Source organism: Bos mutus, chromosome 19 (genome assembly GCF_027580195.1).
Source record: "Bos mutus isolate GX-2022 chromosome 19, NWIPB_WYAK_1.1, whole genome shotgun sequence".
In the NCBI taxonomy this organism is placed as follows: domain Eukaryota; kingdom Metazoa; phylum Chordata; class Mammalia; order Artiodactyla; family Bovidae; genus Bos; species Bos mutus.
Window position 1 is genome coordinate 41,894,709 of NC_091635.1, and position 15,766 is coordinate 41,910,474.

The 15,766-nt window shown below is 41.6% G+C and overlaps 1 protein-coding gene and 1 non-coding gene across 6 annotated transcripts in view; one reads left to right on the forward strand and one right to left on the reverse strand.

Moving 5' to 3' along the window:
• Window positions 1-15,766, forward strand: part of FAM222B (family with sequence similarity 222 member B) — a 54,916-nt gene that overhangs the window by 4,849 nt on the left and 34,301 nt on the right. The window contains exon 1 of one of the 5 annotated variants that reach the window (XM_070390350.1): window positions 13,264-13,510. The exons of the other annotated variants lie outside the window; for them this stretch is intronic. The gene's annotated coding sequence lies outside the window, so the exon portion shown is untranslated. Of the gene's footprint in view, window positions 1-13,263; window positions 13,511-15,766 lie in introns of those variants that run through there. 5 annotated transcript variants of the gene reach the window in all.
• On the reverse strand, window positions 11,761-11,833 carry TRNAG-UCC (transfer RNA glycine (anticodon UCC)). The gene has a single exon. It is a non-coding gene; the product is annotated as a tRNA-Gly (tRNA).

A 15,766-nucleotide genomic window follows, 5' to 3' on the forward strand; every position in this document is an offset into this window, starting at 1 on the left:
TATTGGGAATTAAAATGTGAATGACGTGATCTGTGTTTTTAAGATGCTCACATTTTAATTGGAGACTGACAAATACATAGTTATGAAACGTACCAGTATAGTAAAGTGCTGTCATAGAGATCTCTACTAAGAGTAATAGGAGCCCTGGTTCTGCCTGGTGGTAGGAAAGGAAGGTTGGAGAAGGCTTCCTGGAGGAAGAATCGATCAGGTCTTGAGGAATGAATGCTATTTGGCTGCTTCAACAGAAAAGGATTGGAGAAGATAGTACTTCAAGCGTGGAGAGCAACTTGCACAAAGCTACGAGTCTATACTGGGAAGGCCAGTGGTTTAATGTGCGTAGGTCAAGGGGTACGAGGTAGGAGTGGAAGGAAGTGAGGTAAAAGATGGGTTGCAGCCCGATTATGGATGGTCTTATTGAGGGGTCTGAATTTTCTTTTGTAGGTGCTAGGCAGTCGTGGGAGAGTTTAGATCACTATTTAGAAAAAGTAACACTGATGGATAAACAACTGGTTCCTACTGTATAGCACAGGAAACTATATTCAGTATCCTGTGATAAACCAGAATGGTAAAGAATATGAAAACGGATATCTCTATATTTCTCTCTATATACAGGTAACTGAATCACTTTGCTGTATAGCAGAAATTAACACAACATTGTAAATCAACTATACTTCAGTAAAATGAAAAGTATGGAAGTTAGATTTTTAAAAGGAGAAATTGGCTGCAGGGAGACGGTTATGAGACTGGTGTGATGGTCGTTTGAAAGATATTGAAGACCTCAGGTACTGGAATTGTAGACAGATTAAACAGCTTTTTAGGAGTCTGACTAGAAGGATCTTACTGACTTTCTGTTGAGGAAGGTGTCAGGGAGAAGTTGTCCAAGATGGATTTAAAATTACTTGCTTGGGCAACTAAGTGGATGGTCATGTCATTAACTGAGATAGGGAAGAGAGGAGTAAGAGGGTGTTCCCATTTGAGGGAAAATGAGTTCGATTTTGGTATGTCAGATTTGAGATGTCTGGGAAATCCAGGAGCAAATGTCTAACAGGGTTTTGGATATTTGGATCTTGAGTTCAGTAGAAAGCGTTAGAATCTCTGTAGAATGGAGATGCAGACCTAGAAATCATTTAGGGTGTAAGTAACAGTTAAAGCCAGTGTAATGACCCTGAGTCTAAGGTCCAGTTGCTTAATGTGTTGATGATTCACATTGTCTGGAGAGATTGGCTAAATGAGAATGTGGCACTCGGTACTTTCTCAATAGTAGTTCATACTTATCTTTACGTTTTTTAATGCGTTATACCTTTGGCTTAAATTATCAGCTTTTAGGTTGCAAAGAATAAAACACAAAACCTCTCATCTTAGTGAAAAAAAATGGTAGCATTTTTTCTTTTTTACCTCTTTATTATGGAAAAATTTAAATAAGTGCAAGAGTAGACAGAACATCATAAGAAACCCCTATCACCCTGCTACAGCTACAGTAAGTGTCAGCTCATGCCCAGCTTGTTCCATCTGTATAGCCTGTACCCACTAACCCACCTACATTATTTTTTTAAAATCCAGAATATCATAATCTCATGAATAAATATTTCAGTATGTAGCTTTAAAAGATAAGGACTAAAAAGAAATTCCACCAAAAATTAGCAAGCATTTCTTTTTTTTTGGCAAGCATTTCTTAGTAGCATCAGTTATCCAGTTAGTTTTCACATTTCCCCCAGTTACCTCAGTAATTTTTCAACTGTTTGGAACAGTATCCAAATAGGTTCGTACAGAATGATTTTCATATATCTACTACTTACCGTTTAATTTATAGCTTTGCTCTCCATCTCTTCATGTATTCATTGAGATCTTTCCTATTTAAAAATGGACAGGGAGGCCTGGCGTGCTGCGATTCATGGGGTTGCAAAGAGTTGGACTCGACTGAGCGACTGAACTGAACTTGAATAGCCACACAGTTGCCTAAATAAAAAACTCTGGACTTGACCTTAGTTCTTTTCCTTCATCACTCGTATCTGGTTGATACGAGTCTGATTTTAACCTTTGAGGTCTCCTAAATCTACCTTTTTGTTCCCACACCTGTTGCCACAGTCTTGGATTAGACCATTTTCATTTCTCACTTGGACACTTGCAGTAACCTCTTAACTGGTCTGTATGTCTCAGGTCTTATCACCCTTCTGTCAGTCTACCACCCAGTCACAAGAGACTACTTATTCCCTTTCCCTTTAAGACCCTTCATTACCCACAGTGCCTCATACACAGCAGATGCTTGATTTCATTTTCCTTCCTCCTTTCTTCATCCTATTTTTGCTCAAAGGACACTTCTAAAACAAGCAGACAAACATAACCAATAATCTAGTGAATCTCCTAATTAATCTTTAGGATTTAGCTCATAGTTCATTTCTTCTGTGACGTCTTCCTAGTTTTCAAAGCAGAATTAATCATTCCTGCTTCTAGGCTGCTGTGATATTTTAGTATCCTGTTATCATTACACTTACTATTTAAATGTTTTGTTTCCTCAGTTGGATTGTGAGCTCTTTGTGGATACGGGTTATGTCTTTTTTAAAAAAGTATTTAATGTATTTGGCTGCACCTATTCTTGGTTATGGCAGCAGGATCTTTGCTCTTCATTGTGGCATGCAAAATCTTTAGTTGCAGCACGTGGAATCTAGGTCCCTAACCAGAGATTGAACCCAGGCCCCCTCTATTAGGAGCACGAGTGTTAAGCTACTGGACCCAGGTTAGGTCCAGGGAAGGTCCCAGGTTATGTCTTTTTTACCCTCTCCTAACAAGTAAGCTTGTCAAATTTATTGAGTTGATAGAATGTGTTGGGCACTAACCATACACTGGTGAACAAAGGCATACACTGCTCTTATGGAGCTGACATTCTAGGAGGGTAAACAGACAACCAACAGCCCCAAAAAAATCAGTTGCAGAGCATTAAAATAGAGTGATATATTAGAGGATGAATGGATAGCTACTTAAGATTGGGAGAATAGGGAATATGGAATGCCTCTCTGAAGGTATGGCATTTAAAACCCAGGAGGATATATACCAAGATTAGCAGATCAAACATTGCAGTGCAAAGCTAAAGAGGAATTAATTCTATATATTCAGTTCAGTTCAGTCGCTCAGTCGTGTCTGACTCTTTTCAACCCCATGGACTGCAGCACGCCAGGCCTCCCTGTCCATCACCATCTTCCGGAGTTTACTCAAACTCATGTCCATTGAGTCGGTGATGCCATCCAACCATCTCATCCTCTGTCATCCCCTTCTCCCGCCTTCAATCTTTCCCAGCCTCAGGGTCTTTTTAAGTGAGTCAGTTCTTCGCATCAGGTGGCCAGAGTATTGGAGTTTCAGCTTCAGCATTAGTCCTTCCAATGAATATTCAGGACTGATTTCCTTTAGGATGGACTGGTTGGATCTCCTTGCAGTCCAAGGGACTCTCAAGAGTCTTCTCCAACACCACAATTCAGAAGCATCAATTCTTCTGTGTTCAGCTTTCTTTATGGTCCAACTCTCACATCCGTACATGACTACTGGAAAAACCATAGCCTTGACTAGAAGGACCTTTGTTGGCAAAGTAATGTCTCTGCTTTTTAATATGCTGTCTAGGTTGGTAATAACTTTTCTTCCAAGGAGCAAGTGTCTTTTAATTTCATGGCTGCAATCACCATCTGCAGTGATTTGGGAGCCCCCCAAAATAAATTCTGTCACTGTTTCAATTGTTTCCCATCTATTTGCCATGAAGTGATGGGACCAGATGCCAGGTTCTGACATTGTACAGGAGGCAGTGATCAAGACCATCCCCAAGAGAAAGAAATGGAAAAAGGCAAAATGGTTATCTGAGGAGGTCTTACAAACAGTATGAAAAGTAGAGAAGCTATGAAAGGTAGAGAATCGAAAGGCAAAGGAGAAAAGGACATCTTTTTTGGGTTTTAGTTCTAGAAGGTCTTGTAGGTCTTCATAGAACCGTTCAACTTCAGCTTCTTCAGCATTATTGGTCAGGGCATAGACTTGGATTACTGTGATATTGAATGGTTTGCCTTGGAAACAACAGAGATCATTCTGTTGTTTTTGAGATTGCATCCAAGTACTGCATTTCAGATTCTTTTGTTGACTGTGATGGCTGCTCCATTTCTTCTGAGGGATTCTTGCCCACGGTAGTGTTTGATATGTTAGAGGAGCAGAAATAAGGCCAATGTGGCTTTGAATATGGTGAGTGAGAGGGAGATGGTGCAAGAGGCCAGAAGGCAGATGACATTGACAGCTCGAATGGTCTGCTTCCTTTGGACAGTTTTAAGTAGGGATATGATGTGAGTTGATTAGTAATTTTAAAAAGTTATTACTCTGGTTACTATGTGAAACTGGATTGTAGAGGGGTCAAGAGTGGAGGCAAGGGGACTAGTTTACGAGGCTGTTGTACTAAATCAGACGAGTTGATGGTGACTAGGACTGGGGAGATGGCTGAAGAACTGTAGAAAGGTAGAAGGATTTGGGATATCTTTTGGAAGTGAAGTTGACAGGGCTTGCTCAGGGATTGTCAGTAGCCAGAGGGAGTGAGGCAGAGTGAGAAATCATGCATAGGTTCTGCATTTATTGGCTTGAGAACTAGATAGGTAAATGGTGATTATTGAGATGGGTAGGACTGTGGCAAAATATATTTGTCAGGAATTCTGTTTTGGTCATGTCAAGTTTGAGCTGTTTGTTAGACAGCCACCTGGAGCTATAGTATAGTTGGGTAGAAAAGCCTGGCGTTCCAGGGAGAAGTCTGGGCTGGAATTGTAGAGTCGGAGATCATCAACCCGTAGATAGAATTTGAAGTCGTGGAATTCAATCAGGCAGTCACTTAGAATGGTTTGTGTCTAGAGAAGAGAGGTCTGACAGAGGACCAGCCAGTGAGGTAGGAGGAAAACCTGAAAGAATGATGTTATGGAAGCCAAGTAAAGAATATGGAAAGAAAGGAGGAGAGCATGTTATGATATCAAATGCTGTCTCAGAGAAGAGCAGAGGCGTACCTGTGGGGGATTTGGCAACCTAGAGATTATTGGTAATCTTGAGTAGAATTACTCATTGGAATGGTGGAGACAGACTGGAGGGAGCAAATGAGGTGAAAAGCATTTCAGTTTTGTATGATGACATTGAGGTTTTGGGAGGCTATTTCTAAAAACTTGCTGTGTCCGTATTACTAAATCCTTACCTATTTGTATTCCAGTGTGGTTATATATTTTCATCAAAGCATTACAATTTTAGTGTTTTTTTACCATCATTTTAGGTAGATTTCTGTTTTCTAAAAGCCGAGTTTAGTGAGCATTACAAGCAATACACATACACTGCTGAATGAATGAGACTGCCTTTAAGGATCAGGTTCCTGGTCTTGGAAAAGCAGACTGACTTGACCTTGGCCTTACGACACATCAGTTTTCTCAGCTGTCAGATGAGGATAACAGGACCAGTTTAGCTCAGTGGGCGGTTGTGAGGCATGACTACTAATGAAAATAATTGTAAAACACTTTTGCAAGTTAAAGTGTGATATAAATGCTAAATAATAGTTCTTTATTGGGATGTTGTGAAAATTAGCAACATACTGTCTGTTAGAGCCCTTAAGTTCTTTTTGAGAAAGGTGATATATTTTTACAAATACTATTTGCAGAGAAAATAACTCAGGATTTGGAAAAAGGCTGCTATCCTAACTTCTGAAATGTAGCAATAATGGAACCATGATGACACAACTTTTTATTAAAGAGATTATTGCCCAAAGGTTTATTATGTTACCATTTTAGAGGATTCATATGACAAAAGTTTTTACCATCTTGGCTTTTTGATTCAAGTGAGGCTGTGAGGGCCACCCTACAGCAGTTAAAATGCTGACTGTTTAAAGGACTGGTGGGAGTGATTTATTATCTATGTTTAAAATGTCACAGTCAATCAATAGAACCACTCAAAAAAAGCATTGAAAAAGCATTTTAATTTATTTTAGGCGACACCATATAGACATTTTAATGCAGGCTTAGGTGATGGCTGCAGTTAGAATTTAAAGAGGGACATGGTGCCATTTCAGGCAAAACTGGCACTCCTTGTTCCACACCTGCGTCTAAATATAGACTCAGTGGCATCATTACCTGTAATGTACTGAGGAAATGTCTGAAATTTGAATCTGATGAACTAAATTTTTCTCAGCCTCTAAAGTGGCATTAACAATGGAGAAAAACTGTGATGTGGTTCTTTTGATGTTTAAAATGATAAGGGAAATGGTTAAGCAATAGTCTCCTTGGAACTTTACCCTGCTGACAGCTCAGTTGGGATCTTGTGTATTGTTTTTTTCCAGTGGTGGTAATTTAGTTGCTAAGTCATGTCCGACTTTTTGTGATCCCATGTGATCCCACCAGGCTCTTCCATGGTATTTCCCAGGCAAGAATACTGGAGTGGGTTGCCATTCCCTTCTCCAGGGAATCTTCCCCACCCAAAGACTGAACCTGGGTCTCCTGCATTGCAGGCAGATTCTTCACCAACTGAGTGCCAGGGAAGCCCCCCTCCCCCCTTTTTTTTTTCCAGTGGGGACCTATGTATTGCCAATTTGAAAACAAACTGGCGTGAAGTTCTTAGCTTTATGTAGGTATGTAGGTTGGAATTGAATCTTTTTTTTTTTTTTTGAATTTCAGTTCCACAATCCATTACCTCTTTGTATCAAGGACAAGTAAAAGGTTTAGGTTCTGTTTCTCTCTGATGGGAAGCCTGTACTTGTGTACTTGTTTTTGCCACACCCAGACATTATAAGCTCTATTTCTGCATTTGGTGTTTGGAAAGGGGGTCCCTGAATGGTCTGCTTCCCCAGCAAAGACATTTGAGTGAGTAAGCTTTCTTTCTTGGAGAAGATTTACTTATGAGGTTGTATTTAGGCTTTCTGCTTCTTGCTTCCATCATCTGCTTTGCTCATTGTAAACTCAGGGATTGCCTTCAGATTCATAGGTAAAGGTTCATCTTAAATTCTTATTTTAGTTCCTTCAAATTTGATTTGTGGTTGACCTACAGGTATCCATTCTACTTAACTGTTTCTTTCCCAGAGTAGGTATTTCACACAGCTTCTGTATTTCACACAGTTTTCCCTTTCGGTTGTTTCTGTTTCTTATTGACTTGTATAAGTTCTTTGTATTTTGTGTCCAATTCTTTATCGTAAATGCTGCAGATATTCTTTAAGACTGTATAAGAAGTAAGAAAGCAGGCTATTGCATCAAATGCTTATCCCAGATGATATTTGGTTGAAATGTTTGCCGTGGTTATTTGAGCAATGGTAAGCTTCTTTTGTCTCTCTCCTTCCAAAGACGCATAGAAAAGCTCCTTCTGTCTGAAGTAAAGTGTTGGCTCTGTGTTGGTTATAATTTGCTTTTTCTGGCTGGCAGAGCCTTCTTTTTGTTTTCTGTCTTCTGACAGATTATAGGATTGTGGGGAAACAGCGTCCAGGGCTTTTTCAGGAACTGTGCCATTTTATCTACAGGAGAAGCCATTGGCTTTGGCACTGGAGGAGAATTGGCTGTGCATTTAAAGATGCCAAATCATGCTTGATTCACAAGTTTGCTGTCTCATTTTGTGTATGTGTGTGAAACTTTTTTCAGGATGTTGGCTTTTACTTTTTCTACCATGTGCTGTGCTCCATCAGTATGAGAAATCAACAACTTGTTCCTTCTCTCCAACTCTCCACCCCCAGTACACACAATCCACACATCCCAAACCATAGCAAAAGATGCAGCAGTCATTTTGAGGATTAGGGAAAAGGACACCACACGGAAGTTTCCATTGCCCTTTTGGTGACTTTGAGTTTTAATTCTGCTTTATCAGCTAAAGTTTTTGTCTTTCCTATGTAGGCTTAAATTATTTAGGTGGAGAAATGATTTGCCAACTAAGATGTCTTTCTACAGAGGCTTTCCACAAGCATTGGTGGAAGCTAATTTTCAGAGTATTCTGTTTCCTAATTTGGGAAACGTAACTTGTGAAGACAGAACACACTCAGGAAACTTGGACTTATTTATACTGACATGCTCTTGTCAGGGGGTATAGTGTAATTTACCCTGATTTCAAATAAGAATTTTTATAATCCTGTAAGCAATCTTAACTCCAACTGTATCTGTTACCTTCGTGCTTTTAAACTGGGTACAATTGATTTTGAAACCTAGCCAACCAGATATTTTAGCAAATCTTCCACACATGTTAATGCCTCATTCTCCTACTTTCTGTAGATAACAGTTTAAAGATACTTTCTAAGTGTAGGTATTTCCATTTAAATTAAGATGGGAATATAGTTAATATGAGAATAAGCCAGTTGGAGTAATCTTGTTTGTCTAGTATGAATGGTTATATGGATACATGTTCTTTCCCTCCCTCTGCCAAGCTGTCCTTCCCAAACCCACAGTCTTGCAAAAGTTGGGGTTTGGTTCTCATGTGCATTCTTTGTCGTGGTGGCCTTTTTTTGGTTGTTGTTAAACTGGTGTCTTCCTTCACTAGAGTAAGCACCTTGAAGACAGAGATTGTAGCTTATTCGTTTTTTGTCTTTGGGGTCTATAATGTTCCTGGTATGTAGTAATGCAGTAGTGGTTAGGTAGTGTCACTGACTCAATCAACATGAATTTAAGCAAACTCAAGGAGATAGTGGAGGACAGAGGAGCCTGGCATGCTGCCGTCCGTGGGGTTGCAAAGAGCTGGACACAGTTTAGCAGCTGAACAACAACAACAAGGAATGCAGTAAATATGTGGTGAATGAGTGAATGAATGTGTGCTTAGTTGCCTCGGACGCTTTGCGACCCCATGGAGTGTAGCCGGCCAGACTCCTCTGTGGTGATTCTCCAGGCAAGAATACTGGAGTGAGTTGCCATGCCCTCCTCCAGGGGATCTTCCCAACCTAGGGATCGAGCCCAGGTCTCCTGCATTGCAAGCCGATCCTTTACTGTCTGAACCACCAGGGAAACCAGAGTGAGTGAATAAATGAATAAATTGAATTCCCAAATACAGTGAATGGAGTTTATACTTCCCTCTAGTGTCTGAAAGAGAAAGTGCAGCCAGTTAAAAAAATGTTAATACCTTGCTACATTGAAATAATAGTCAAGGCATTGTCTTTTTTTCCCCTCCCGGATAGCTCTCACACTTGTTTTTTCAGATCTGTTCTCTTTAAGTCTAGTAAGTAATAAATTTTCTTACCAAAGTCTGTGTTCTGTCTTTTGGGTGTTTGAATTTTATAAAATGGCACTGGCAGGTCTTTATGGGGAAAAATGCCTTTTTATTTGCTTATTTATTTTTTAAGAACAAAGGTTTTTTTCCTTTGCCATATGGTTATTACAGGATATTGGATACAGTTCCCTGTGCTGTATCCAGTATGACCTTGCTGTGTATTCATTCTGCATATGATAGTTTGCATCTCCTAACCCCACAGTTCCAGTCCATCCCTCCCCTCTGCCCTCGCCCTCGGCAACCTCAAGTCTGCTGTCTATGTCGGTGAGTCTATTTCTGTTTTGTAAATAAATTCATTTGCTTATTTTCAGTTCAGTTCAGTTCAGTCGCTCAGTCGTGTCCAACTCTTTGGGACCCCATGAATTGCAGCACGCCAGGCCTCCCTGTCCATCACCACCTCCCGGAGTTCACCCAGACTCACGTCCATTGAGTCAGTGATGCCATCCAGCCATCTCATGCTCTGTCTTCCCCTTCTCCTCCTGCCCCCAATCCCTCCCAGCATCAGGGTCTTTTCCAATGAGTCAACTCTTCGCATGAGGTGGCCAAAGTACTGAAGTTTCAGCTTTAGCATCATTCCTTCCAAAGAAATCCCAGGGCTGATCTCCTTCAGAATGGACTGCTTGGATCTCCTTGCAGTCCAAGGGACTCTCAGGAGTCTTCTCCAACACCACAGTTCAAAAGCATCAATTCTTCGGCGCTCATCGTTCTTCACAGTCCAACTCTCACATCCATACATGACCACAGGAAAAACCATAGCCTTGACTAGACAAACCTTTGTTGGCAAAGTAATGTCTCTGCTTTTGAATATGCTGTCTAGGTTGGTCATAACTTTCCTTCCAAGGAGTAAGTGTCTTTTAATTTTATGGCTGCAGTCACCATATGCAGTGATTTTGGAACCCAAAAAAATAAAGTCTGACACTGTTTCCACTGTTTCCCCATCTATTTGCCATGAAGTGATGGGACCAGATGCCATGATCTTCGTTTTCTGAATGTTGAGCTTTAAGCCAACTTTTTCACTCTCCTCTTTCACTTTCATCAAGAGGCTTTTGAGTTCCTCTTCACTTTCTGCCATAAGGGTGGTGTCATCTGCATATCTGAGGTTAGTGATATTTCTCCCGGCAATCTTGATTCCAGCTTGTGCTTCTTCCAGCCCAGCGTTTCTCCTGATGTACTCCGCATATAAGTTAAATAAGCAGGGTGACAATATACAGCCTTGACGTACTCCTTTTCCTGTTTGGAACCAGTCTGTTGTTCCATGTCCAGTTCTAACTGTTGCTTCCTGACCTGCATATAGATTTCTCAAAAGGCAGATCAGGTGGTCTGGTATCCCCATCTCTTTCAAAATTTTCCATAGTTTATTGTGATCCACACAGTCAAAGGCTTTGGCATAGTCAATAAAGCAGAAATAGATGTTTTTCTGGAACTCTCTTGCTTTTTCCATGATCCAGCGGATGTTGGCAATTTGATCTCTGGTTCCTCTGCCTTTTCTAAAACCAGCTTGAACATCAGGAAGTTCACGGTTCACATATTGCTGAAGCCTGGCTTGGAGAATTTTGAGCATTACTTTACTAGCGTGTGAGATGAGTGCAATTGTGCAGTAGTTTGAGCATTCTTTGGCATTGCCTTTCTTTGGGATTGGTATGAAAACTGCCCTTTTCCAGTCCTGTGTTGCTTATTTTAGACCCCATATATAGGTCTTGTGGTATTTGTCTCTGACTTACTTCACTTAGTATGAGAATCTCTAGGTCCATCTGTGTTGCTGCAAATGGCATTATTTCATTCTTTTTCTGGCCAAGTAGTATTCCACTGTTTATATGTACCACATCTTCTTTATCCCTTTATCTATTAATGGACATTTGGGCTGCTTCTGTGTCTTGGCTATTGTAAATAGTGCTGCTGTGAACATGGAGGGGAGTGCATGTATCTTTTCAAATTACAGTTTTGTCTGGCTGTGTGTCCAAGAGTGGAATTACTGGATCATATGGCAACTATTAGTTTTAGCTTTTTGAGGAACTGCCATACTCTTTTTTTCCTCCATAGTGGCTTCAGCAATTTACATTCTAACCAACAGTGTAGGGCGATTTCGTTTTCTCCACATCCTCTCCAGCATTTGTTATTTGTAGACTTTTTAATGGCTATTCTGACCAGTGGTACAGTCTATTGATTGCAAAGAGTTGGACACAACTGAGTGACTAACACTATGGAGAGTTGTAACTGTTTTTGTGCTTTTCAGGATTTTTGGTAGTTCAGGTGTATATGGGGAGGGAATAGACTGATTAGCTAATCTGGGACACTTTTGTGGGCAGTATTTAAAATAAAAAATGTTTCACGCTTAGTTCTTTTTATCTGGAACCTAGTTTCTGAGACTAATGAAGTTTCTCCAGAAATCTATTTAAGCTCAAGTCTTTTAATTTGGGTTAGAAAAAAAGGGCTGGCCTTTTTTTTTTTTTTTAATATTTTTTATTTGGCTGCACTAGGTCTTAGTTGCAGCATGCAGGATGTTTAGTTGCCGCACCTGAACTCTTAGTTGTGAAGTGTGGAATCTAGTTCCCTGACCAGGGATCGAACCTGGGCCTCCTGCATTGGAAGTGCAGAATCTTAGCCACTGAACCACCAAGGAAGTCCCAAGAGTGAGTGAGTGAAAGTTGCTCAGTCGTGTCTGACTCTTTGTGACCCCTGGACTACCCAGTCCGTGGAATTCTCCAGGCCAGAATACTGCAGTGGGTAGGCTTTCTCTTCTCCAGGGGATCTTCCCAACCCAGGGATTGAACCCAGGTCTCCTGCACTACAGGCGGATTCTTTAGCAGCTGAGCCACAAGGGAAGTCCCAAACTGGCTTTTAAATAGGCATGACACAAAGCTCCTTTTCCATCTTCCAAGAACACTGAGGTTCATATATATATGAAATGCTTTGAGCTCCACATAAGAAAAGGCTACTTAACTTTAGTTTTTTAGTTGTATTAGCACTTGGGAACTAAGTGGACTTGTAGAATGTGGTGTAGACACTTAACATTAGTTGCAAGAACTTTGTGGACAAAAATGACAGCGTAGGTAATAACTTGCCTTCCCCATTCCCGGTTTATTTTTCTTGAACGAACCCCTTCTACAGCTTCACCACTATACCTAGGGAAATATTCTACAGTCTTTAGCATATTCCGTCCCAGCAGTGTTAGGTTTCTAACACTGACGTTAGTGATTGAGGTGTTGATGCAACCTGCCAGTTATGCGGAAGCCTGGCTATTGCTGAGAGTTTTTTCTAATATTAGGTGAACGGCTTGAACAGGACTTAGATGTTTGTTTCCTAATTGTACTGAAACCTGCTGAGGGAGTGGTTTGTTTGGGTTTAATTGGATGTAGATGGCTTGAATCTGAGCTGGGTTGGATCCAGCTGTGTGTGTGTGTATGGTGTTTGTTGCAGGTGACTTACTGTATCCCTTCTCCCACCGCACCAACTTCCAGATAAATACATTCACAATATGTGTCCCCCGCCCTTAATTTCTGCGTCATGGGAAGCAGGAGTTTCAGACAGGGTGGATTGATGTGTGCAGCTGATCTAATATGCAAACCTGAATCTATGCACGGTTATGAGGGAGTGCAGTTGATTAGTCTGAGAAAAGAAGGGCGAGGCGGAGGCCTGGGGAGCATCTTTTTGCTGTCGAAGGTCTCCGGATGGCTCTTGCTATGCAGGTCTGAGGCACTGACGGAGGTACGGCCTGGATGGGAGTCACTCCTCACACCCAGGCAGGGCGGGGGCGGGGGGCGCAGGGGAAGGGGCTTGGCATCACCTGGCCCAGCTGCGGGCTGCTGAGCTGCCGGCTTTGGGGAGGGGGCCTGGAGCGAAGGGGCAGCTCTAACAAAGAGGAGCCGTGCCGGGGCCGGGGCGGCGGGTGGCTGGCCTATCCCTGGCGGCTGACCTCCCAGTGGGCCTCCGCAGTTGGCTGTCGGGTGAGTCGCTCTGCTGGCTCCCTGGCTCGCCATTGGCTGTGCGGACTGGAGGGGGCTCGCAGAGGGCCGGGATGGAGTTGAGGGGGCGGGGCTGGCTTCCGGCGGCGAAGGGGAGCGAGAGGCAGCCGGCTGGGGGAGGGGGTGTCGGCGCGCCGCGGAGTGCTGCGCTCGGAGAGCCTGGCACCCGGAGCAGCCGCCTCCCCCTCCCCCTGCCGGGACCGCTAGAAACCCCTTCTCTTCCGTCCTCCCGGTCTGGGGCCGAGGAGGGCTGAGCTGCCCCAGGCGGGCGGGGCGGAGCCCGGAGCCCCACCGAGCGCTGCGGAGCGAACCTCACCTCCCTTCCAGGGCTCAAGGTGTGTGTGCTTTTTCTATCCGACCCCGACTTCAGCCGACTTAACCTTGTGAGAAAAGGGGAAATGGAATGGGAAGTAAGAGCTCCACGTCTAATCAGTTTATTTTGATTTTCTAATTCTGCCCTTCATGCTTCTTTCCCTCCCTTCATCTCACCCCTGCAGCTGGGTAAGGAGATTCAGGACTCTCCTCTCTTTTTACTGATGTGTAGATGTCGGTCGCGTAGTAAAATGAACAGAGAAAAGAGGAGCCCTTTCTTGTTTGGCATCTGATGCAGTAAGCCGGAGGGAAAAAAAAAAAAAGGACAGGCTATAGGATAGGAGTGGGGTTTTGAAACTGTTCTGCATCCGTGTCCATTAAGGCTGTCTTCACCATTTTCCTACTTGGGACTGCCTTAATCAGCAAAAACAGTCTGAAAATGAAGGAGGTGCTAGTGAAAAGAGGGATCAGCCTCCGTCAGATGGTGGTTAAAGGAAATCCTGATAGTAGTTAGCGATTAACTCTTCTAAAGTCTCTCTCCCGAGTACAGTGTCACCGGCTTTGTGTAGGACTCAGTCCTGTTGGAGAAACCTAGCTTGAGCAAGCAAACTTCCTTACCGTTACTGAAACTTAAAAGTCTCATATTTTTCTCCATCTGTATATTTCCCATTCACAGACTCTCAGAGGGATTAGTTTCTGTCGTCAAAAACCAAACTTTGAACAAATCCAGATGAATTTTGTTTAAGTCGTTAATTTTTTTAAAGCACCCCCTCATGAATTCAGGTGGTTGTATCATTACAATTTATATTTATGTTTTGAGTTCCTTTGCTTCTACAGCTTATGGATCCCTTCTTCCTGAAGGACAGTTCATCTTCAGCCAAAATCAGGAACCTCTTTATCGGTTTTTAACAGAGAGGAAAGATAGCAGTTGAAGAGGAAAAACTCAAAATTTATGATGGCAACAAAGGATGTGTGTGTGTGTTGTGTGTTTTCAGTGGCATTGTTCATGGTAAACTTGCTTTAACTGGGCATTTTCAGCAAAAGTGTTTGGACCAGATTTATCCTAATGTTGATTAGAAAAGAGCTAGAATGCCAGAAGGGATGAATGTCAATTTTTTGGCAGCACTTTGGTAAATATTAATTGAAATGTTGAGAGTTCATTCTTGTAATCCGGGTTCAGTTTCCAGAAATTGTTCTAAATGGAGTTCAGTTTTGAGGATAGAATTGATATGCTGGAGCTCTTTTAGTTTTAAGATGGATTAATGTTTCTTCTTTGCATTGGTTTATTTTTATCTCTAATCAATAAGGAGCAGTTTGGGGTAAAAGCAAATATGATAAAGAATAGGGATGATGGGAAAAGAAATCGGTTCAATTGTGGAAACTTACTAGGGATCAGGAAACTTATTATAGTTTTGTTTTTTTTAATCTGAAGCAGCCTTAATACAGAGTTGTGCAAAAAATGTAGATTCATAGTAAACCTTTGTTAGATTTTGGGTTTTTAGTTTATTACTCATTTATCCCTTAAGAGTCAATGAATCATATTTAAATTGAAAGGCAGAGAGAATACCCCAGATGTTGTCTTACCCAACTTGTTACTGAGAATGAACTGTTAAAAATCACTTTGAAGCTTTGGCAGCTAGCTATTGTATAAAACAAAGTGCACTTTGATGTCTGAACTATATGGTAACCTGAGAAAGTGACAAAATCCACTTGGAGGCCATGTTAAAGCATATACCACCACTTCAACATGTTTCTACTAATAACCTCCTATTTGATATCTAGGTGTTATTTTTTTGTCTACTCATGAGTGAGCAGCTAATACAGCTTTATAAAGTTACATTACACTTTGCTCACTTAATGTTTTTATATTCCTATTTTCTTGACAGATTTGTGTAATCTACATTTTGCATGGTGCAGTGATTTCCCCAAAGAATTTTCCCCAGGAGACAAAAGGCTATGTATAGAACTAATGATAGGTGTATATCTATACGGATCTCCAGGTATCATTTAAGGAGGATGGAAATTCAGATTTGGTCATTTGCGAGGAAACGATTATATGAAGCCGTGATATCCCATAATCTCTTAAGTTAAGGGGACATGGTGATGTTAAGGTTCAGTTCGCTGATTTTTCTTTAGCAATCTGTTTTTATCCTGCTTATTTCTGTGAGTCACAGCTTAGGATGTGTTTTTTCTTTTTTAAGAGGGCCCTATGCACTTCATGGTCTCTCTAAAGGGAGACTCAAGCCCAATCCCCCATTCACATCTGAAGTATAAAATGA